The sequence below is a fragment of the Pelodiscus sinensis genome, chromosome 16 (assembly GCF_049634645.1).
Source record: "Pelodiscus sinensis isolate JC-2024 chromosome 16, ASM4963464v1, whole genome shotgun sequence".
Taxonomy (NCBI): Eukaryota; Metazoa; Chordata; order Testudines; family Trionychidae; genus Pelodiscus; species Pelodiscus sinensis.
This window is the reverse complement of record NC_134726.1, coordinates 13,079-36,911: the sequence shown is the minus strand read 5'-3', so window position 1 is coordinate 36,911 and position 23,833 is coordinate 13,079. Positions and strand designations below refer to the sequence as shown.

General features: G+C 48.7%; 1 long non-coding RNA gene across 1 annotated transcript in view; it reads left to right on the top strand.

The window, feature by feature from the left end:
* Positions 1-4,500: 4,500 nt before the first annotated feature.
* Positions 4,501-23,833, top strand: part of LOC142818556 (uncharacterized) — a 32,405-nt gene continuing 13,072 nt past the window's right edge. The window contains exons 1-2 of the long non-coding RNA XR_012896067.1: positions 4,501-4,893; positions 18,837-18,948. This is a non-coding gene — a long non-coding RNA (uncharacterized LOC142818556). The remainder of the gene's footprint in view (positions 4,894-18,836; positions 18,949-23,833) is intronic.

Below are 23,833 nucleotides of genomic sequence, written 5' to 3'. Positions count from 1 at the left end.
ACAAGGTATAAAGGCCAAGCAGTGGCAGGGGGGGGGGGGGTCAGCTGTGCACCCTCACTTCCCTACAAGGTATAAAGGCCAAGCAGTGGCGGGGGGGGGGGGGGGGTCAGCTGTGCACCCTCACTTCCCAACAAGGTATAAAGGCCAAGCAGTGGCGGGGGGGGGGGGGGGGGGTCAGCTGTGCACCCTCACTTCCCAACAAGGTATAAAGGCCAAGCAGTGGCAGGGGGGGGGGGGGGTCAGCTGTGCACCCTCACTTCCCAACAAGGTATAAAGGCCAAGCAGTGGCAGTGGCGGGGGGGGGGGTCAGCTGTGCACCCTCACTTCCCAACAAGGTATAAAGGCCAAGCAGTGGCAGTGGCGGGGGGGGGGGTCAGCTGTGCACCCTCACTTCCCAACAAGGTATAAAGGCCAAGCAGTGGCAGTGGGGGGGGGGGGTCAGCTGTGCACCCTCACTTCCCTACAAGGTATAAAGGCCAAGCAGTGGCAGTGGGGGGGGGGGGGTCAGCTGTGCACCCTCACTTCCCAACAAGGTATAAAGGCCAAGCAGTGGCAGTGGGGGGGGGGGGGAGTCAGCTGTGCACCCTCACTTCCCAACAAGGTATAAAGGCCAAGCAGTGGCACTGGGGGGGGGGGAGGGGGAGTCAGCTGTGCACCCTCACTTCCCAACAAGGTATAAAGGCCAAGCAGTGGCAGGGGGGGGGGAGGGGGGGTCAGCTGTGCGCCCTCACTTCCCAACAAGGTATAAAGGCCAAGCAGTGGCAGTGGGGGGGGGGAGGGGGAGTCAGCTGTGCACCCTCACTTCCCAACAAGGTATAAAGGCCAAGCAGTGGCAGTGGGGGGGGGGAGGGGGAGTCAGCTGTGCACCCTCACTTCCCAACAAGGTATAAAGGCCAAGCAGTGGCGGGGGGGGGGGGGGGTCAGCTGTGCACCCTCACTTCCCAACAAGGTATAAAGGCCAAGCAGTGGCAGTGGGGGGGGGGGGGGGTCAGCTGTGCACCCTCACTTCCCAACAAGGTATAAAGGCCAAGCAGTGGCAGTGGGGGGGGGGGGGGTCAGCTGTGCACCCTCACTTCCCAACAAGGTATAAAGGCCAAGCAGTGGCAGTGGGGGGGGGGGGGTCAGCTGTGCACCCTCACTTCCCAACAAGGTATAAAGGCCAAGCAGTGGCGGGGGGGGGGGGGGTCAGCTGTGCACCCTCACTTCCCAACAAGGTATAAAGGCCAAGCAGTGGCAGTGGGGGGGGGGGGTCAGCTGTGCACCCTCACTTCCCTACAAGGTATAAAGGCCAAGCAGTGGCGGGGGGGGGGGGGGGGGTCAGCTGTGCACCCTCACTTCCCAACAAGGTATAAAGGCCAAGCAGTGGCAGTGGGGGGGGGGGGGGTCAGCTGTGCACCCTCACTTCCCAACAAGGTATAAAGGCCAAGCAGTGGCAGTGGGGGGGGGGGGGGAGTCAGCTGTGCACCCTCACTTCCCTACAAGGTATAAAGGCCAAGCAGTGGCAGTGAGGGGGGGGGGGTCAGCTGTGCACCCTCACTTCCCAACAAGGTATAAAGGCCAAGCAGTGGCAGTGAGGGGGGGGGGGGTCAGCTGTGCACCCTCACTTCCCAACAAGGTATAAAGGCCAAGCAGTGGCAGTGGGGGGGGGGGGGTCAGCTGTGCACCCTCACTTCCCTACAAGGTATAAAGGCCAAGCAGTGGCAGTGGGGGGGGGGGTCAGCTGTGCACCCTCACTTCCCAACAAGGTATAAAGGCCAAGCAGTGGCAGTGGGGGGGGGGGGGGGTCAGCTGTGCACCCTCACTTCCCTACAAGGTATAAAGGCCAAGCAGTGGCAGTGGGGGGGGGGGGTCAGCTGTGCACCCTCACTTCCCAACAAGGTATAAAGGCCAAGCAGTGGCAGGGGGGGGGGGGGGAGTCAGCTGTGCACCCTCACTTCCCAACAAGGTATAAAGGCCAAGCAGTGGCGGAGGGGGGGGGGGGGGGTCAGCTGTGCACCCTCACTTCCCAACAAGGTATAAAGGCCAAGCAGTGGCGGGGGGGGGGGGGGGTCAGCTGTGCACCCTCACTTCCCAACAAGGTATAAAGGCCAAGCAGTGGCGGGGGGGGGGGGGGTCAGCTGTGCACCCTCACTTCCCAACAAGGTATAAAGGCCAAGCAGTGGCAGTGAGGGGGGGAGGGGGAGTCAGCTGTGCGCCCTCACTTCCCTACAAGGTATAAAGGCCAAGCAGTGGCGGGGGGGGGGGGGGGGGGGTCAGCTGTGCACCCTCACTTCCCAACAAGGTATAAAGGCCAAGCAGTGGCAGGGGGGGGGGGGGGGGTCAGCTGTGCACCCTCACTTCCCTACAAGGTATAAAGGCCAAGCAGTGGCAGGGGGGGGGGGGGGGGTCAGCTGTGCACCCTCACTTCCCAACAAGGTATAAAGGCCAAGCAGTGGCGGGGGGGGGGGGGGGGGTCAGCTGTGCACCCTCACTTCCCAACAAGGTATAAAGGCCAAGCAGTGGCAGTGGGGGGGGGGGGTCAGCTGTGCACCCTCACTTCCCTACAAGGTATAAAGGCCAAGCAGTGGCGGGGGGGGGGGGGGGGGTCAGCTGTGCACCCTCACTTCCCAACAAGGTATAAAGGCCAAGCAGTGGCAGTGGGGGGGGGGGGGTCAGCTGTGCACCCTCACTTCCCAACAAGGTATAAAGGCCAAGCAGTGGCAGTGGGGGGGGGGGGGGAGTCAGCTGTGCACCCTCACTTCCCTACAAGGTATAAAGGCCAAGCAGTGGCAGTGAGGGGGGGGGGGTCAGCTGTGCACCCTCACTTCCCAACAAGGTATAAAGGCCAAGCAGTGGCAGTGAGGGGGGGGGGGGTCAGCTGTGCACCCTCACTTCCCAACAAGGTATAAAGGCCAAGCAGTGGCAGTGGGGGGGGGGGGGTCAGCTGTGCACCCTCACTTCCCTACAAGGTATAAAGGCCAAGCAGTGGCAGTGGGGGGGGGGGTCAGCTGTGCACCCTCACTTCCCAACAAGGTATAAAGGCCAAGCAGTGGCAGTGGGGGGGGGGGGGGTCAGCTGTGCACCCTCACTTCCCTACAAGGTATAAAGGCCAAGCAGTGGCAGTGGGGGGGGGGGTCAGCTGTGCACCCTCACTTCCCAACAAGGTATAAAGGCCAAGCAGTGGCAGGGGGGGGGGGGGGAGTCAGCTGTGCACCCTCACTTCCCAACAAGGTATAAAGGCCAAGCAGTGGCGGAGGGGGGGGGGGGGGTCAGCTGTGCACCCTCACTTCCCAACAAGGTATAAAGGCCAAGCAGTGGCGGGGGGGGGGGGGGGTCAGCTGTGCACCCTCACTTCCCAACAAGGTATAAAGGCCAAGCAGTGGCGGAGGGGGGGAGGGGGAGTCAGCTGTGCGCCCTCACTTCCCTACAAGGTATAAAGGCCAAGCAGTGGCGGGGGGGGGGTCAGCTGTGCACCCTCACTTCCCAACAAGGTATAAAGGCCAAGCAGTGGCAGGGGGGGGGGGGGGGTCAGCTGTGCACCCTCACTTCCCTACAAGGTATAAAGGCCAAGCAGTGGCAGGGGGGGGGGGGGGGGGTCAGCTGTGCACCCTCACTTCCCAACAAGGTATAAAGGCCAAGCAGTGGCGGGGGGGGGGGGGGGGTCAGCTGTGCACCCTCACTTCCCAACAAGGTATAAAGGCCAAGCAGTGGCGGGGGGGGGGGGGGGGGGTCAGCTGTGCACCCTCACTTCCCAACAAGGTATAAAGGCCAAGCAGTGGCGGGGGGGGGTCAGCTGTGCACCCTCACTTCCCAACAAGGTATAAAGGCCAAGCAGTGGCAGGGGGGGGGGGGGGTCAGCTGTGCACCCTCACTTCCCTACAAGGTATAAAGGCCAAGCAGTGGCAGGGGGGGGGGGGGGGGGGTCAGCTGTGCACCCTCACTTCCCAACAAGGTATAAAGGCCAAGCAGTGGCAGGGGGGGGGGGGGGGGTCAGCTGTGCACCCTCACTTCCCTACAAGGTATAAAGGCCAAGCAGTGGCAGGGGGGGGGGGGGGAGGGGGAGTCAGCTGTGCACCCTCACTTCCCAACAAGGTATAAAGGCCAAGCAGTGGCAGTGGGGGGGGGGGGGGAGTCAGCTGTGCACCCTCACTTCCCAACAAGGTATAAAGGCCAAGCAGTGGCAGTGGGGGGGGGGGGGAGTCAGCTGTGCGCCCTCACTTCCCAACAAGGTATAAAGGCCAAGCAGTGGCAGTGGGGGGGGGGGGTCAGCTGCGCGCGCTGCGAAGTGCACCGAGTGTCAGGGGGCCGCCTGGTTTATGGGGCGTTGGCCTTTGTGGTCAAAGCTGCATCTGACCACGCGGGTCTTTGCCCCCGAGAGCATCTGCCCGACACGTCGTTAGTCTGGTGCCGCGGGGCGGGAGCGGGGCTGGGAAAACAGAACAAACGGGCAGGGCCAGGGCGCGGACACGTAACAGGGACCGGCCCAGGCAGAGGCACCTGACCCGCCGCTCGCTCCTGGTCGCCGGCCACAACGTCACACGGATGGGCATGCGCGAGGCAATGCATGCCGGGAGATGTAGTGTTTCTCTGGCTGATTGCGTCCACCCGCCACTAAGGTCTCCAGGGCAACAGGCGCGGCGGCGGCTTCGGGACGGCGTTACCCAGCGGCCACTGCGGCCCCATGGGCGTTGCCCTATTCCCGCCTACGTGCCGTGCGTAGCAGGCGGGCGGTGCCGCCATGGCAGGAAGGTCGGAGGAGCGCGGCGGCGGGGGTAGCCCCGCTCCCTGGCAGGCTGAGCCTTCCGCTTCTCTCTGGGCCCGGCGCCAGGGCCGGGACGCGAAGAGCTGAGGAGCCGGAGCCGCTGGGGGCGGGCGGCGCCGCTCGGTCTCCCTGGGCGGGAGTCGCGCCCGCAGGTAGGCTGTGAGGTGTTAGAACGCGGCTCATTGGCCAGCCCCGCCCGCAGTGATGCATGCCGGGAGATGTAGTGTTCCCCGGCTCGCTCGCTTTTCGAAGGGGGATGCAGAGCTCCAGGGACCGCCAGGGGGCAGCCAAGGTCCCGCTGACTCGGGCCGCACGCGGGCTCTTGTGCATTTCGAAGCCACGGACCTGCGAGCCCCCCCGACCCAGGCTCAGGGCTGTGGGCTCTGCCCCTCCGAAGTGCATGGAGGCGGCAGTTTCAAAGCTGGCCCTGGACTCCCGAGGCAATTCCCCAGGACTCGGGATCCCCAGCTGACCCGGGCTCCAAGGCTGCCCCTTTGAATCCTCACAGAGGCACATTTTAAAGGGGCATCCCACTGCAGAGCTGATCCCAGGACCTTGGGATATCTCCTAGAAGCAGCAAGGCGAGGGATTGACTAGTCGACCATTAATAAGTAAATGCTTATCGGATAGTTGACTAGTCTTTAATATCCTTAGTAGATTGTTTCTACTAATGATACGCATTCACATAGGCCTTGATGCACATACAAAATTTATTCTGCACATGGATAATAAGATTAGAAGGAATGTTGTGACCAAGGAGAAAGGTGTGGGTCAGAATCCAGCCCCATTGTGAGAAGGAACGCATCCCCGAGCCAGTGCTTTTTGGACTCCTCACTGCCTATTCAACTTCTCCATGGATGAATGCTGTGGCTGAAAAGGGGGCACACTCCCAGTTTGGCAGGGCTTGGTGTGTGCAAACATAAGGCTTGGTAGCCCTGTGAATATGAAGGATGATGACCTGCGTACAACTAGCAATATTCCGTAGTTTCTGATCTGTCCAGAGTGTTCTCCAATGTTCAGCTATGCCTTTCTTCAGAGGACCAGAGAGCATTCTGGTTGGGCATGAATGTGAAGAGATTTGTGGGGCTGTAGCCACTGACCCACAGAAAAATCAGTCAGAGGGGCTGCAAACAAGTGAAACAGAAACAAACAAAAAAAGCCCATACTGACATCCCCCCCAACTGAGAGGGAGGGGATAAAGACATTCTCCTTGCACACCAGAGCCTTGGAGGGCTCAAGCTAGTAGTTTTGGAGGGCTCAAGCTAGTAGTTTTTGTTGGGAAATGGGTGATAGGAGAGGGATCATGTGAGGATTACCTGTTGTGTTCCTTCCCTTTGGGGCATCTGTCAGCAGACAGGATACTGGGCTAGATGGACCTTTGGTCTAGTCCAGTGTTTCCCAATTTTTTTTGACCACGGAACCCTTTCAAACTCAGAAAAAATTCAAGGAACCCCCTAGCCAGGGATTAAGTTTGTCAAGCAAAAAAAACCCAAACACACACAGACTGCCAGTCCACCACAATTGGTAGTAATAAGATGCTAAATACGGTCATGAGATCACCATTCATTTAAATTCAACATATTGAATATAACACCTTTCATTTATATTCAACAAAAATCATATTAAATATGTACAAAAAATAAAACTATCAAATAATATTAATTATATTCATAGTTTTCAATGCGAAGAGTGGTTTTTCTTCTTTTCTTGGCAAATTCGTTTTATATTTGGTTTAATACTAGAAAGTTGGATTCGCATATCTGGCGCAGCATTCAGTCGATTTCTGTATTTCGTTTTCATTGCTGCATAGTTCGAGAACCCAGTTTCGCACAAGTATGTACTGGCAAAGGGTAACAGCTGACGAATTGTGCGTCTTGATAAAGATGAATATTCTTGACTTTGACATAAGTCACTCCAAAATGTAATCAGAGAAACTTCTTTAAATTTTTGTATTAATTGGCCATCTGAAGCGATTTCAATTACGTTTTCATAATCTTGTGTAGAAAAACTGACTGGCTTTTCTGTTAAACTTAATGAATTTCAAATCCAGTTATTGTTGTCATTGATGTTTGGAAAATACTTAATGATGTTCGTGTATAAATCGCGGAGATGATCTGCAATGTCGCTGCGAATATCTTCATCAAGTTTGTATCCATTTTCTTCAAGGAAATCATTCAGAGTTGGTAAACAATCCAAATCATTTCGTCCTACAGATGAGATCCAAAACTGTAGCTTCCGTGACAATGACAAAATTTTGTCTTTCGCATTAAAAATATTTACATTCTTTCCTTGCAGCGACAGATTTACTTCATTTAGTTTTGTAAAGATGTCTGCAAGATACGCAACTCTAGAAAACCACAAAAAGTCTGTTAAACGATCAGACAGTTGGAATTTGTGATCCATCAGATATACGGAGAGCTCATGACGCAATTCAAATAATCCAACCAGCACTTTTCCTCGTGATAGCCACCTGACTTGTGTATGTAGAAGCAGGGCTGTGTGCTGACTACCCATATCTTCACACATAATTTTGAACAGTCTTGATTGTAATGGTCGAGTTTTTATATAATTAATAATCTGTACTGCTTCGTCCAACACATTTTTAAGAGAGGGAGAAATATTCTTAACTACCAGAGCGTGTCTGTGGAGAATGCAGTGACTGCTGGTGCAGTTTGGTGCTACATTTTTTATTCGTGTTGCAGCGCCAGCCACTGTTCCTACCATTGCTTTGGCACCATCACTGCACACATCAACACAATTTTCCTAGCTTATTTGATGTGTTTTCATAAAGTTATTGATACAATTTAATATATTCTCACCAGTTGTACTGGTTTGCAAAAATTCACATAAAAGTAAGTCTTCTTCAATAGAACTATTAAAATCATAACAGACAAATACAAGCAGAACTGCAAGACCTGCAACGTCAGTGGACTCGTCTAATTGTAATGCATATGCATCACATAAATGCAGCCGAAAAATAAGCTCCTTCTTGATGTCAGCAGCAAGATCATGAATACGACGTGTGACAGTATTGTTTAATAGTGGCACAGCCTCAACTTTTTTTACTAGACTCCTGATCCAACATACACATCACAATATCTTTTGCACATGGTTTTATGAGTGATTCCCCAATAGTGTGTGCTTCTTTGGCGAGCGATATACGATAGCTTACTTTGTAAGATGCCTCTGTTGCATTTTCATTATCAGATTTGGCAGTTTTTGACATGAAGAGTTTACTTTTTTCAAGCGATTCAAGCTTTTGCTTAAAAAAAACTAATGTCTTTATCTTTGTATTCTGGATGATTTGTTTCAAAATGTCTTCGCAATTTAGCAGGTACTAAACAACTATTTGATAATATTTTGTTGCACACTACACACTGGGCACCTGGAGCATCTTCATTTCCATTGCTTGTGAATCCAAATGCCAAATAGTCCTCACAATACCTGTGTTTCTTATTAGTTAGCTGAAATTTTTCATAATTAACTTGAGCTGCCTCAGTATTTTCCTTGCTGGTTTCAGTAAAAATATTGGAGTTTGAAGTTCTCACTTTTCTCTTTAAAGTTCCTTCTTTTAACCAACGATCCATGGGGAATTTTGATATTAGATTGAATTCTTAAGCTTAAAGTCACACACAGGAGCCATGTGTCCTCACAGTGTGTATGGGGATTTGTTCCGATCCTCACAGTGAGTAGGAGTTCCGGTGCTCCACTCACTGATAGTACTCCCCCCGCCCCCCCCCCCCCCCCCCACACACATGCTGTCTTTACCAAGGGACCTAGCAACAGCAACAGCTGCTTGTCCCACTTCTGCCCGATCAACCCAAGATCCCTCTCCCGCACCCCCTGGCATTGGGGAGGCCATCCTAGTGCTCCAGCTCCCCACAAGACTGGAGCACACAATCTACCAGCCTGGGCGCCCCCCCCCCCCCCACTTAAGCTCTGGTGTGTGAGGGCAACATGGGGAGTGTCTGTCTCCTTCTCATGTGGGAACCATGCCAGCGAGGGTGGTGGGATTCTTTGGGGTTTTTGGTGGTTATTTTTTTGTTTTTGTTTTGCTTCACTTCTCGCTTGTGTGTGGCCTCTGACTGATTTTTTTCCGTGGATAAGGGGCCACCGACCCAAAAAAGGTTCCCCGTCCCTATTTTTAAGCATGGCTTGGGAGAACATGTTACTTTGGGTTTCTGAGTCTTTATAATGTAGAGTTTTTTTAGGGTTTGTTTTGAAAAAAACAGCAACTGCAGTTTGAGGAATGACTAAAAATCCTGTACAGACTAACTTGGCTACCCCCTGAAGCTTCTGAAAATTAAAACTTCAAACACAAAGCCTTTAGTTCAGACTCTTTTTAAAAAAAAATTGGGTGTCTTTTAGCCTTATGTTATATTCTTATTTCTATTTTTTAAAAGAAAATCAAGCTTTCCTCCTTCTTGGCCCTGTAGTTTCACTCCAGCAACTGTTCCATAGGTAGAATCTTCTGCAAAATAAAATGCCAGGGCAACAATAATTAAGGTACTTGTCCCTGTAATAACGTGTTACTGATTTTTGTTCCTTTGTTCTGTGTTCAAAAGGTTTCTAGTAAATTGATTCCTACACAGATGCTTTCTGTTCTTCCTTAACCACCCCATTTTCTTTTTTGTCTGCAAACAAATTTTCTGCAGAGACCATTTTTATTTTTTTTATTTTTTTGCATTTAATGTGATTGCCCGCTCTTTTGTTTGATGTGGTAGACTTGTTTTAGTATGCCATAATACGACCAACAGAAAAGTCAGCCCAACAGAAAAGTCAGCCTCGGTATCACTGAGTACCTGCCTAGACTAAAGTAGCTTTCAGATACAAATAAAGACTATATTAAGGTAATTCTCCCCTTTCTTTCCCTTGGATTTTCAACTAGGAAAGTATGCTAATCTTGTTCCTCCTATCCTATATCAAGATACGTATAAAGCAAAGTCTAACACTCTGGAATAGCTGTAAAAAGGAAATTAGATATAATGTTTTGGTAATTCTTATGAACTAAGATTCCTGATGTTCATGGAAGCTCAAATTAGCTTATGTGAATGGTGTCTGCAAGCATATAGTTAACAAGACAATCCTGAAGAGACAAAATTTTGATGTGTATGTTACTGGAGGAAAGTTTAAATACCTTGTCTCTCATAAATAACTTGTCTCTTATAATAGAGAGGTAGCCATGTTAGTCTGATCTTGCAAAAACAAAAGGAAAAAACTATGTAGCACTTTAAACACTAACAAGATGGTTTAATAGGTGATGACCTTTTGTTGCATAAATTGCAAGGTTTCGTCCCCTTGGAGGCTAGTCTGATTTACCCCAAGAAGAGAGTCACACTTTCAGGCTGGGTCCAACTCAAGTTTATTGGTTGCAACCAAGGTACGGCTAAGGAACTCAATGTTCAGATCAGAGCCGACCCCCAACATCTCATAGGCAGAGGTTTTTATAGGGTTCACATCTTTCCTGGTTTAGGTGCCTTAACATGATAGGTTACTTCATTTTTGACATTTAGCATTCCTATAGGTCAGGTTAATTTTCCAAATGAGGTTAAATACAGTGCCTACTTGCTGAACAATGGGCAAGCCATACTTCCCTTTTTCCTTTCCTGCTTGAGCCGGTCACAAGTTTAAAGGATGTGGAATCTATCCATATCTCCACTTAACAGAAGACTGGTTTCACTTCCCCTCGTCTCCTTATTATAAGTTATTACCTGTGACAGGCCTTGACCTTTGTCATGTCTTACTCCTATACAAATAGCAAATATATCTAAGCATTAGCAATGTATGTATATTGTACGTGCCCCTCATAGGGGAATCAATGGCTCCGGGGGATTTGACTTCCCTTTTACACATCAATTCCCCCCTCAAGAGGCTTTCTCTTTCTTATACCTCATCAGTTTCTTCTTTGGCTAATCTTTGGTAATGTACAAGCATTTCACGGTTGACAGTAGTCAATACAGTGCGACATATAGAGGCAATTATACAAGGTATAAAACAGGGCATTAAGCATAATATAATCACAACAAAACAAAACTAAACAGGAATGTGTACCAACATAGCACAACAAGAGTTTTCCTCTTTTTCTTTGAAACAGTCGTGGTTCAGCATCATGCAGGGGAGAGGTTACTAGCACATCACCCTGTAATATTTCGATTCTTCTGGTGTCCAACAGGTGGGAAAGCAGGACCAGAAGAGAGAGGCTTATCAGCAGTCGGGGTAGGATCATTTTGCAATGGGAAGCATTGGCTAACAGTCAGTTCTTGGCACTTCACAGCGCTGATGGACATAAGAGTCTTTATTCTCTGAGCCAAAAGCCAGCTAGCTCTTTTGGAACCAAGGTTATTTCCTAGGAATAAAGCAAACCATAAAAACAATCCCACGCGGTTGCTTGATACCGGCCTTATAAAGTGAGGCCTTTTTGGCATGTGGTTGCCAGGGGAACCAGGGTCGCAGTTACTGCTGTAGCATACGCTTCTCGGGCTGACTTAATTATTTGAGTTTGTCAGTCCTTAGCAAGATACCATGGACTGCCTCAGTTTATTCCTATAGTTCTTTCCTCTTGACTTTGGGGTTCTTCTTAATCTACTAGGTTAAATACAACAATTTAAGGGATTTTAATTTACTCTGGAAGTGCTGGTACAGCACTATCATTATTATAAATGTTAATATTTAAACTCTCTACATAATTTGGCAAACACTATTCAAATCCATCCCCAAGATATTTCGTCGCCTTACTGGCACTGCCCATGATTATAGGTTTGACCTCTACTGCCTGGTTGAGTGCTGCAGAGATAGGTGGTTGGCATGGTCCACGGTGTTTCCCTATCTGTGTGTACCTCAGACGGCTAGCCCCAATATATCTTTGGGCATTGGCCACCAACTTCTTGATCTTTGCCTGCAGGGCCAGTAAACCCTCCTCTTGGTACTTACTTCCGCCATGCCACTCAGCATCTCATGTGTAGTTATCTCCACTACCAAAGTGCGATATGTCCACATTCTATTGACGGTTAGGCCGCTTGATGAGGGACCGTTATGCACACAGACGGATATACAGAGGGGCAGGATGGAGTGATCTGTCTGGGTAGTCAAACACCAGTAGGTACCGTTCATTTGGACCAGCTCGATGTTCATTTGTTTTTCTATGACAACCACATCAAGCCTAGGCAGATTCGTCATGATGTTAAATGGGCAGGTACATAAAATTTCCTTATCAAAGTGGGTGCAACAATCCCTGGGTATAGGGAGGCTCCCACACCTTCAGAATAAGCAATGCCTTCTATTCTATCTATATGCCCTTGCTTTGGTACAAGCAGGGAGGTTACCATTCTGATCTGATCTGAGTGAGGAATCCTCAGAGGGACCAAAAACAAATGGTTGTACTATGCCCTGTCCAGGTGGGCCTTTGGGTCCTCATGGATTCTCTCTTTCCCTACTCCCATGGGTAGGCACAGGGGAGATTGGGGACTCACCACCATAAGAACTAAATGGTAGTGGCTAAAGCTTACCTTATTCTTCAATACTGGCCTTCTAATTTCTTTATTTTACTTCCAATCCAATTAGCTTCTGGTCCAAACATCAGGTTAGGTCTACAGAGCTGGACAGATCCTTCAAACTATTTAGGATCAATTGATTAGCTTGGCTGGTGTGTAGGCCTTTACGGGCACTGGATATTACTGCATTTACAAGTCTGGATTCTCATACAATTTCTGGGTTATGACATAAGTGTTGCTGATAGGGTTACCAGGCTCAAACCAATCTGCGATGGTATCTGCTAAGCCTTGTCATTGCCTAATCAGGCATTTGCCAATTTGATTAACCAGTCTAGCACACAGCTGGTCTGTACCAGTGTTGAACATCATCAAGGTAAGGACCAGTGACAGTTGTCCTTGTTCTGGAACAGGGGCCTGTTCAGGGCATGGTGCACAACTGGGAGGCTCCATTTTGTCCTTAAAGTCCTTGTTGATGATATCCAAATGAGGGCAAGTTAGCAATGGTCATTAAAACAAAACTAGTCTGGTGGGAAGGAGCTAGTACTGTCTCCCATCCTTCTGTTCACGTGATGTACTCCTTGCTTCCTTCCAGTTCTTTTTGTTCACCTGTGGAGACATTGTTAACATTCTCCTAGCCTAAACAATTTTCTATTCACAACATTTGCAATACGTATTACAATTAAGACACACAAGACAAACTTGGACAGAACACAAACACATGTCATGACACAGAACCATGGCATTTTGTTGTTGTTTTTCTTCAACTGGCGCCAGCGCTTTCTGATGATCTGAAAGACAAGAAAACATTTCTCCCCCCCCATCGGGGTGGCCTATTATAACTTAAAATACTGCCTAAGATCTGCTAGGGGAACAGGTTACAGCTAGTTCCTTACCATTTTCATGTGCGAGTGAGCTGCAACTTTCTGAGAACAAGAGCGCTTCATCGGTACTCGTGACCTTCCACTCCCTTGAATTACCTTAGAGTTGCTAGCCCTCCCCAACAGTGGCATGGTTCAGTTTCCCTCTCGTATTGCAGACCGGGCTCTTTTTTTTCCTCTTATGATCTGTCTTGATCCTGCTAATTTACTTTTCTTAATTACACAGATTTGTCTAGCATTAATTTGGTAAGGAGAGTGGGCTTTCTAATTAGCCCCCACACTTCCTAATTCTTTTCAGTATATGATTTTCATAACATCCAGGCTGCAGCAGTTGAGTTATGCTGCTGGCTCTGGGGTGAATCACTTGCTCATGTTCTGTAAGGAGATTTATGTTGCAGAATGTGTCTCCTTGTTAGGGCAGATTTAGTTTTTAGTGATTACATCTTCACATTCAATTTCTACTGGTTGACATTTGGGTGGCTTTTAAGTTACCTTCCCCCACGCCCTCAAGCCAATTATAACGGCGTGTGAGGGAAAGGTTTTAACTGTTTGTTATGTTTTTTCCTCTGGATGGCCCCCACTCATATGTTGTGAAACATCTTTGGGTTGCCTGCGTTTCTAGCCGTAGAGGCTGTCATTTTCTATTTGCTAAGAAGGGCTTGAGAATTTCCTGAAGTTGCTTAGATTCGATCCTTGCTCAAAGCCCGCATTCCCTTTTCAATCTCATAGCTTAGGAAGGTGCATATTTGGGCCTTCTCTTGTGAAACTTTATATCCCTTCTTCCCTAGGGCATTCAACAGGGGCTCCGTTGCCCTTTTTCCCTTTTGCATATCAGGACTGGTAATCAACAAATCATCAATATACTGGAGGAGAGCTACCTCAGGGTGCTGCCCCCTCCAGTCTTCTAAGTCTTTTTGCAATGTCGTCCCAAAAATATGGGGGGATGACACAAAACCCTGGGGCAACACAGTCCACAACAGCTGGGTTTTGTGATGGGTGTCCGGGTCTTCCCATTCAAAAGCAAATAATTTCCAACTATCTTTGTGTAAAGGTATAGAAAAGAAAGCATCTTTCAAGTCTAATACCATAAACACTGTTGTGTCTGCTGGAATTTGTGTTAAGATAGTGTGTGGGTTGGGGACCATAGGATGGTCTACAAGAACTTTCTTATTTATTGCCCGTAAGTCTTGCACGAGTCTATAAGAGACGCTATCCGGTTTTGGCATCCCTAAAATAGGGGTGTTGAAGGGAGAGGAACTTTCTACTACCTAGCCATATCTTTTGAATTGTTCGATTAATGGCTTTAAGCCTATCCAGGTGGCTCTTTTTTCTCTCTCAGGGGATATGGCTTTACACCTACAGAGCCTTCTCCTTTAATGAAAGGAATTCTTACTGGAGTCACAAACTTTTCTCGGGCAGGGGTCTCATCTGCCTAAACACATGGATTGACTCCTTCTAAGACCTCAGTCCCTTTTGTCTCTAACAGCATCTCAGCTGCACAGAGAGCCATCTGGTAATTTGAGCCCTGTTTCACCGGCAGCTGCACTACATTCTGATCACTACGGAAGAAAATTTCAGCTTGCAGCTTAATTAGCATATCTCACCCTAGCAGGGCAACTGGGCATGCAGATGAAACAACAAAGGCATGCTCTAACATAATTTTTTCTAATCTTCGTGAGGAGGGGTCTACATACGGGTAGCCTGCTTCTCTTTCCCTCAATTCCTTCTATCATCACATGCTTTCCACTTTCTTTAGCTGAAGGGGGTTTTATGGGGATCATAGAGAACGTGGCTCCAATATCCACCAGAGCCTCATAGTCCCTGCCACCCACCCTTATTTTTACCATGGGATCCTTTCGAGCTTTAGCTCGTAGGGTAGTGGCCTTAGATTCCCGTCCCCTTCAACTAGATTCTTCTCCGGAGGATTCTGCCCGCATCTGGCGGTTCTCCGGTTGTCTTTTCTTCCCCTTTGCCTTCTATTTTTGGGCAGTCTCTCTTCCAATGTCCTTTTTCCCGTCAGTGCACACATCCATCAACTGCTACCCGTCCCTTTCCTTTCTGAGGGGGCCCCTTATGGTCCGGCCTCTGGTTGCTGGAGAGTGCTGCAGCCAGCACTGCCATCTGCTTCTGCGCTCTCTTATCTTCCCTCCTCTATTACTTCTCTAAGGGGGTACTGATGGTATGATGATCCCGGATCTGATGGGCCTTTTCGCAAGAAGTATTTTTTTGCCCGAATTGAGTAGTCCACCCTGTTGGCTCAGCCCCCCCTCACTTCAGCCTTTGCAAGGGGGGCTGAAGTGAATCCAGGACCAGCAGGAGTCTGATAAGGGGGGGTAAATTTTCAGATGTAAGTTCACTTATGATTTCAGAGTTACTGTTTCCTCCTGAAGTGGCAGGAGAGGAACAATTCTCATTCTCTCTAATAGGGCTAGACCCTCCTGAAGAAGAAGGGGGTTTCCTCTTCTTTCCATAGGACTCAAATTCCTCATCACTAGAGGGAGCCAGTATTTCAGGGCTTTTACCTCCCAAGGTCTTTGCCTTTGCAGCCATGACCTTACACACACCTATACTACATTTTAATATCCATTTTGGTCGATCTGGACGTGGAATAACCAACAATCAATATATGGGAAGTGATCCCACTGTCCGTCCCGCGTCACAACGCTATGTGTTAGGGATACCAGGTTTACATCAAAGGAGCCCGTATCTGGCCATCCGACACCAAAAGTAGGCCACTCAAGTTAACAAAATTTAATTAACTCATCTTTTGCCATTTTTACTCTATAGTCACTTTTAAAATTACTAAAATTCTGTAACATGCATCCCAATGGGGTTGCGGAGTTTTCTATCCGGGAACTTCCCGAACCCATATCTATCTATTTATATATATTGCGCGCGCACACACACACACAGTCAACAAGCTTTTATCGCGGCTCCGTGTGTCGATGGAATGACACCACACCAGCTTTTAGCGTCCGAACTCAGAGAGGGGTCCAGCGCTTGGCTGCCTCACTAGAGACACCGGTGTGCCCTTATGGAGCCGTGACACTTAAGACGGGCCTATTAGACAGCAACAAATATAGACAAACAGGGGGCTTGGAGACTCGCTGGGTCACGAGGTTCGGCTGACCCCCCTTGCAATCAAGAAATCCTGGTCATCGGGTTTCCCCTTGCAGGATTCTTGGGGCGGCTGGAGTCAGCTTAAGTCTCAGACCTGGTCAGCGACAGTCATGCTTACACACAAACCTGTGGTTTCACAATTTAGGTTTCCAACAAATCATTAAAACAAAGAACAAGAGTACTCCTACTAAAAACAAAAGCAATCCACTGGAGTTTTCCTAACTCCTCATAACTTCCCCACGCAACCCACGGGTTCATGGTGTTCCTTCTGGGGCTTACAGAGGTTTCTACCATTTGGGAGCGACCCAATTCCACAATATTGTGTTCTTTCCAATGTTCAGACCTATGTGCTGAACGCAATGCCCCCGGGGGACAAACAAATACTCAGACCTATATGCTGAGTGCAAACTTACAGATCAATATCTGCTAGAACACAGGAATAGGTATACTCACTCCGTCTATACCCCGGCGCCTTCCTCTTTTCTTCGGACCTGACAGCCTCGTGTGACTCATTCAATAGAGACTCCTTTAACTTTCCGGATGTCCCGACTCACGCTTTCGGTGCCGTGACGGACTCAAACAGTCCGGTGCGCACTTCACGGTCACCTACGGCGAATCTTGTCGTCCGACTCCGGAGTAGTCCAAGGGATGTCCCATCTGGGGTGCCAATTTGTTGCATAAATTGCAAGGTTTCGTCCCCTTGGAGGCTAGTCTGATTTACCCCAAGAAGAGAGTCACACTTTCAGGCTGGGTCCAACTCAAGTTTATTGGTTGCAACCAAGGTACGGCTAAGGAACTCAATGTTCAGATCAGAGCCGACCCCCAACATCTCATAGGCAGAGGTTTTTATAGGGTTCACATCTTTCCTGGTTTAGGTGCCTTAACATGATAGGTTACTTCATCTTTGACATTTAGCATTCCTATAGGTCAGGTTAATTTTCCAAATGAGGTTAAATACAGTGCCTACTTGCTGAACAATGGGCAAGCCATACTTCCCTTTTTCCTTTCCTGCTTGAGCCGGTCACAAGTTTAAAGGATGTGGAATCTATCCATATCTCCACTTAACAGAAGACTGGTTTCACTTCCCCTCGTCTCCTTATTATAAGTTATTACCTGTGACAGGCCTTGACCTTTGTCATGTCTTACTCCTATACAAATAGCAAATATATCTAAGCATTAGCAATGTATGTATATTGTACGTGCCCCTCATAGGGGAATCAATGGCTCCGGGGGATTTGACTTCCCTTTTACACATCACTTTCATGGGCTAGACCCACTTCCTCAGATCATATCCTGGAAGAGAATTGGCAGTGATAATTGGGGAAGCTATCTTTGTAATGGTTAAGGTAATGAGCATCTTTGTTTAGTCTCCTATAGACAACCACCTAACCTCAGGAGGATTCTTATCAACAACCACAGGACATACCACACAAATACCAACCCTGGAACTTTCCCTTGCAACAAAACCTATTGCCAACTTTGTCCACATGTTTACTCTGGTGATACCATCAGTGGACCTAATCATATCAGTTATATGATCAAGAACACACATTCCTGTTCATCCAGAAATATAATTTATGCCATCATGTGGCAACAGTGTCCGTCTATGTATATTGGACAGACTTCTCAGACACTTCGCCAAAGAATTAATGCCCACACATCAGACATCTTCACAAGGAAAAACGAGCTGCTTTGCATTTCAATCAACCTAGACATAATCTTAACGACCTTACTTCATGCATCTTACTTCAAAGAGACTTTAACACCAGATTACAGAGGGAAACTTCAGAACTTTCTTTCATGCTTAAATTTGACACTTTATGAATGAGCCTTAACAAAGATGCTAATTACCTTAACCATTACAAAGATAGCTTCCCCACTTATCACCCCTGATTCATTGACTCATCAATAGCTATTCCCTCCCTCTCCCTCACCCCACCTTCTGTACTAAATCTGATTTATCAGTTTAATAATGTGTTCACTTTTTTCATTGTATTCCTGTGGTATATATGGCCATGCCAATTCTCTTCCAGAATATGATCTGGGGAAGTGGGTCTGGCCCATGAAAGCTCATCACCTATTAAACCACCTTGTTAGTCTTTAAAGTGCTACATAGTTTTTCCTTTTGTTTTTGTCTCTCATAAATAACTCAGCACAGGGTTTGAGGCAAGTTTTACCATAAGGGATCCTGAGAGATCATCTGATCCAGCAGTGGGAGGGTCTGAGAGAGGGCTATAAACAGAGGAAGTTGGCTACTGAAAATATTGCAGTATTAATTATCTTTCTATTTAAATGTTTTTATATGAAGTCAAAGCCATGGCCCTTGTTAATTATGGCTTGTTTTAGTATTCTTTCTTTCAGAATGTTTTAAAAATATATGCAAGATATTTGTTCACTTGGGTGCCATGGTGGCACGCATCCAAACAAGCACACGTGATCTCAATCTTTGCACACGAGGCAAAACTCACTCCACTCCTTGATCGGACATTTTAGAGGGAACACTGGACTCCGGGGAGCAGCATCCAGGTGATGTGTGTGTCTGTCCATTCTGCACACCTGTGATGGCCTATCTTATAAGTGTTCGCTTTCTCTTTTTGGTTCCTATAGACTTGAGGTAGAGGAGAGGATGGCCAGCCTGTGGCAGAAACCAAAAGGAGCAGCCACACTGAGACACGAGACTGAGATCTATGGAATAAGAACAAATAGCATTTGGCTCAAGGTAAGTATTGAGGGAGGGTTGCAAAGACTCTTGTGAGCATGGGATGGGTTCCTGAGAAAAGACCCTCCGGCGTTAGTGAGAAACTTGAAAATATGAACTACAAAAGTTCCTTAAACTGAAGACTTAGTTTGTATTTTTAAAAAGGTCATCTCCCCCCCCCTCCCCCCCCCCCGTTTTTTGTTGGTTTTTTTTTGGTTAATCTTCTAGTTGGCAATACAGTACAATTCCGATAGTCCAGCATCCAACTGTGTGGCACTCCCGATACTGCGGCATCAAAATGCCAAGCGCTCCTGACCAGCTGATTAAAAAGCCTGCCACTCAGCACATGTGCTGGCTGTAACCAGAGGGAGCATAAGGTTGGGGGAGAGGGAGTGGGATCGTGTTACAGTATGGAGAAGAGTTTTGCTTCAGCTAAGGGGAGGGAAGGGGGAGGAGGATCAGGTTACAGCAGGGAAGAGACCCAAAGAGGAAAGGGGAGGGGAGGGGAGAGGGAGGGAGATTGTGTCCGGGCCAGCTGTTAAGCCGTGCAGCTGTACCGGCCCTCCTGATTCTCCGGCAAATCTGATAATCTGGCACCACCTAGGTCCAAAATGTGCCAGATTATTGGAAGTCTACTGTACTTAATTGTCCATATGTGCATAGACCCACAAGGTTAGTAGGCTGCTAACGTATATAAATAGGGTTGCCATGTGTCCGGTATTGAACCGGACAGCCTGGTATTTGTGCCTTCCGTCCAGTTAAAAAAAAAAAAATTCAGAAAATACTGGACAACTTTTTTCCTTTTCCTTTTTTTTTTTTTTAAAGGGAGGGGGTTGGTATTTTTTGTTAAACCATCTGGCAACCCTATATATAAAGTTACGCATGCTGAGAGTTTGCAAACCTGGGATTGAAATAAATACTGTCTTGCAGCAGCACATGGGAGCCCCAATAGTGGACTAGTACCTCATTGTAATAGTTCTCTTCTAATGGATCTAATATTTGGCTTTTGAGTTTGCTATTGTTTCTGTGTCCTTCTATGCTACTGTTACTTCGTGTGAGTTCATATGTATGAGTGCATGTCACTGTGTGTGCATGTATGTGGGTGCACATGTGTGCAAGTGCCCATTCACACATGTGCATACCTGTATGTGTGCATTTGTGCATGCCTGTGTGTGTGTGTCTGAGTGCATGTGAATCTGTGTGTGTTCACATACATGCTCGTGCAGACATGTGCATGCACATGTGGGTGTGCACATGCATACATATACACATTTGTAAATGTGTCTACTTGTGTCTCTGTGTGCAAGTGTGCACACACATCTGTTAATTTGTGTTTGTGCATGTCTGCAAGATTGTGTGCACGGGAGTATTTGTGCATTCCTGTGTGTGAGCATTTGGTGTGGTGTGTGGCTTTTGCATATATGTGTGTGGTGCTGCTGTGATCAGACATTGTTACCCAGCGTAGCGCAGTCCCACCTGCGGTGTCTCAATTACTGAGCCATGTTCTCTTCAGACAGTGCCATTCCAAACCCATTCACTCCCCTTCCCCCAGAAACTACAGTTATTTCACACATGGGAAAAGGGATCTATTAGTATATATTTATAATCATTCATCATATTTTCTTTGCAACACAACCTATATTCTAAAGGTGTGCTCATGCTGAAATCACAAGGATCCTGCTGATCTCTTTCTGTCTTGACATCAGATACAGACACAAGCAATCTGTCTGGGTATGTCTACACTACAAAGTTAGTTCGAACTAACGGACGTTAGTTCGAACTAACTTTAATAGGTGCTACACTAGCGCTCCGCTAGTTCGAATTTGAATCGAACTAGCGGAGCGCTTAGTTCGAACTAGGTAAACCTCATTTTACGAGGACTAACGCCTAGTTCGAACTAGCTAGTTCTAACTAAGGGCTGTGTAGCCCTTTAGTTCGAACTAGTGGGAGGCTAGCCCTCCCCAGGTTTCCCTGGTGGCCACTCTGGCCAACACCAGGGAAACTCTATGCCCCCCTCCCGGCCCCGGACCCTTAAAGGGGCACGGGCTGGCTACGGTGCCCGTGCCAGGTGCAAGCCTGCCAGCACCCAGCTAGCAGACCCTGCACCTGGCACGGCACAGAGCCACCCACCCGATGCCCCCCAGCCCACTCCCTCTTGCCGGGACCAGGCTGGCGGCTCCCGGGAGCTTGCCCTGGACCGCAAGAGGCGGGCACCTTCCTGGGCTAGTGCGGACATCGTGGACCTCGTCCACGATCTCCGCACTAGGCACAGGAAAGTGGCCGTCTAGGGCAGGAGAGCTGCCAGCCTGGCCACCCAGGAGCAGGTGTGCATGAAAATCAAGGGGGTCCACTGAGACCCCCGACCCTGAGCCCTGAGCTTACAATGGCCGTCCTGGGTCAGACCAAAGGTCCATCTAGCCCAGTAGCCTGTCTGCCAACAGCGGCCAACCCTAGGGACCCTGGAGGGGATGGACCGAAGACAATGACCAAGCCATTTGTCTCGTGCCATCCCTCTCCAGCCTTCCACAAACTTTGGGCAGGGACACCACTCCTACCCTCTGGCTAATAGGACTCCATGGAACCAACCTCCATCACTTTATCTCACTTCCCTTTCAACTCTGTTCTAGTTGTAGCCTTCACGGCCTCCTGCAGCAAGGAGTTCCGCAGGTTAACTATTTGCTTTGTCAAGAACAACTTTCTCTTACTAGTTTGAAGCCTGCTACCCATTCCTTTCCTTCGGTGTCCTCTAGTCCTTCTTTATGGGAACTCATGAAGAACTTTTCTGAATGCACCCTCTCCACCCAACCCCTGCTTTTAGAGACCTCTATCCTGTCCCCCCTCCGTCTCCTCTTTTCTAAGCTGAACAGTCCCAGTCTCTGTAGCCTTTCTTCATCTGGGACCTGTTCCCAACCCCTGATCATGTTAGTTGCCCTTCCCTCTCCCAGCCTTTCTCTTCCCCTCTCCCACCTCCTTTTCCCAGTCTCCCCCAGTTTTGTTCAATAAAGACAGAGTCAATGTTGGAAGAAACGTTATCTTTATTTTGTACATCAATAAGAAGGGGGGCTAGGGAAGGGTAAGTGGAAGGAGGTGAGGGAGGAATGGGGTACGAGCTCCCGATGGGGAGGACTGGGCTGGCTCTGCAGGCTTCTGGGGGTGGAAGCTCTCCTGCAGCCCCCCAATTACTCCCTCTCCCCAGATGGCAGCCTGCGGCAAGTGCAGCCGGGCTGATGGCCGAGTGGTGTGATGTGCCCAGTGTGGGCACTCAGGGCACTCCAAGCCAGAACTTCTTTGCAAGCGGGGCACCCCTTAGAACTGTGTGTCCGGGGTGGGGGTCGGGACCCTTTAAGCGCAGCCCTCGGCTAGCCTGAGACAGCATCTCCATGCTCTAAGTCCTCCTTTTATGCCCTGCCGGCACTGCTTCCAGCCATCCTTAAGCCCTGTTCAGAGTCCACTCAATGTGGACTTGCTAGTTCGAACTAGCAAAACGCTAGTTTGAACTAGTTTTTAGTTCTAGATGCATTAGTTCGAACTACCTTAGTTCGAATTAACTAATTCGAACTAAGTTAGTTCGAACTAGCGCTGTAGTGTAGACGTACCCTCTGATGGATCTTTATTAAGGGCCTAAAAGACTGTTCTTCCCTGCTAACCAGAGAAGGGTGGCCAACAGAATTACAGACGTTTAACATTTATTCTCATACTACCCATTAAGAGCATTACATAACACATTATAAAACTCTGTCTACAGCAGGGTTGGCAGCCAGGAAATGACATATAATTGTAATGGAAACCAAAAAGCTGATGTTGAAACGGTGACACTTTTACATCCCTATTCTGCATTTATGTATTCCACACATGGATGGAAAAGATTAGAGGGAACATTGCAACCAAGGAAAAAGGTTAGGGTCAGAGTCCAGCCACATTGTGAGTTGGAAAACATGCCTGAGCCGGTTTCTACATCACTGAATCCCGTGGCTGGGAAGTGGGGGGCATGTTCCCAGTTTGGCTGGGCTTGGTGTGTGCATAGGTAAATCTAGAATCATAGAGCTGGAAGAGGCCTCAAAAGGTCATCAAGTCCAGCCCCCTGCCCAAGGCAGGACCAACCCCAACTAAATCAACCTAGCCAGGGTTTTGTCAACTTCTAGGGATGGAGATTCCACCACCTCCCTAGGGAACCCATTCCAGTACTTCACCACCCTCCTAGTGAAATAGTTTTTCCTAATATCCACCCTAGACCTCCCCCACTGTAACCTGAGACCATTGCTCCTTGTTCTGCCACCTGTCACTACTGAGAACAGCCTCTCTCCATCCTCTCTGGAACCTCCTTTCAGGAAGTTGAAGGCTGCTATCAAATCCCCCCTCACTCTTCTCTTCTGCAGACTAAACAAACCCAAATCCCTCAGCCTCTCCTCATAAGTCATATGCTCCAGCCCTCTAATCATTTTTGTTGCCCTCCGCTGGACCCTCTCCAATGCGTCCACATCCTTTCTATAGTGGGGGGCCCAGAACTGGACACAATACTCCAGATGTGGCCTCACCAGAGCCGAATAAAGGGGAATAATCACTTCTCTAGATCTGCTGGCAATGCTCCTCCTAATGCAACCTAATATGCCATTAGCCTTCTTGGCTACAAGGGCACACTGACTCAAATCCATCTTCTCATCTGCTGTAACCCCCAGGTCCTTTTCTGCATTACTGCTACTTAGCCAGTCAGTCCCCAGCCTGTAACTATGCTTGGGATTCTTCCATCCCAAGTGCAGGACTCTACACTTGTCCTTGTTAAACCTCATCAGATTTCTTTTGGCCCAATCCTCTAATCTGTCTAGGTCACTGTGGACCCTATCCCTGCCCTCCAACATATCTACCTCCCCCCTAGCTTAGTGTCATCCGCAAACTTGCTGAGGGTGCA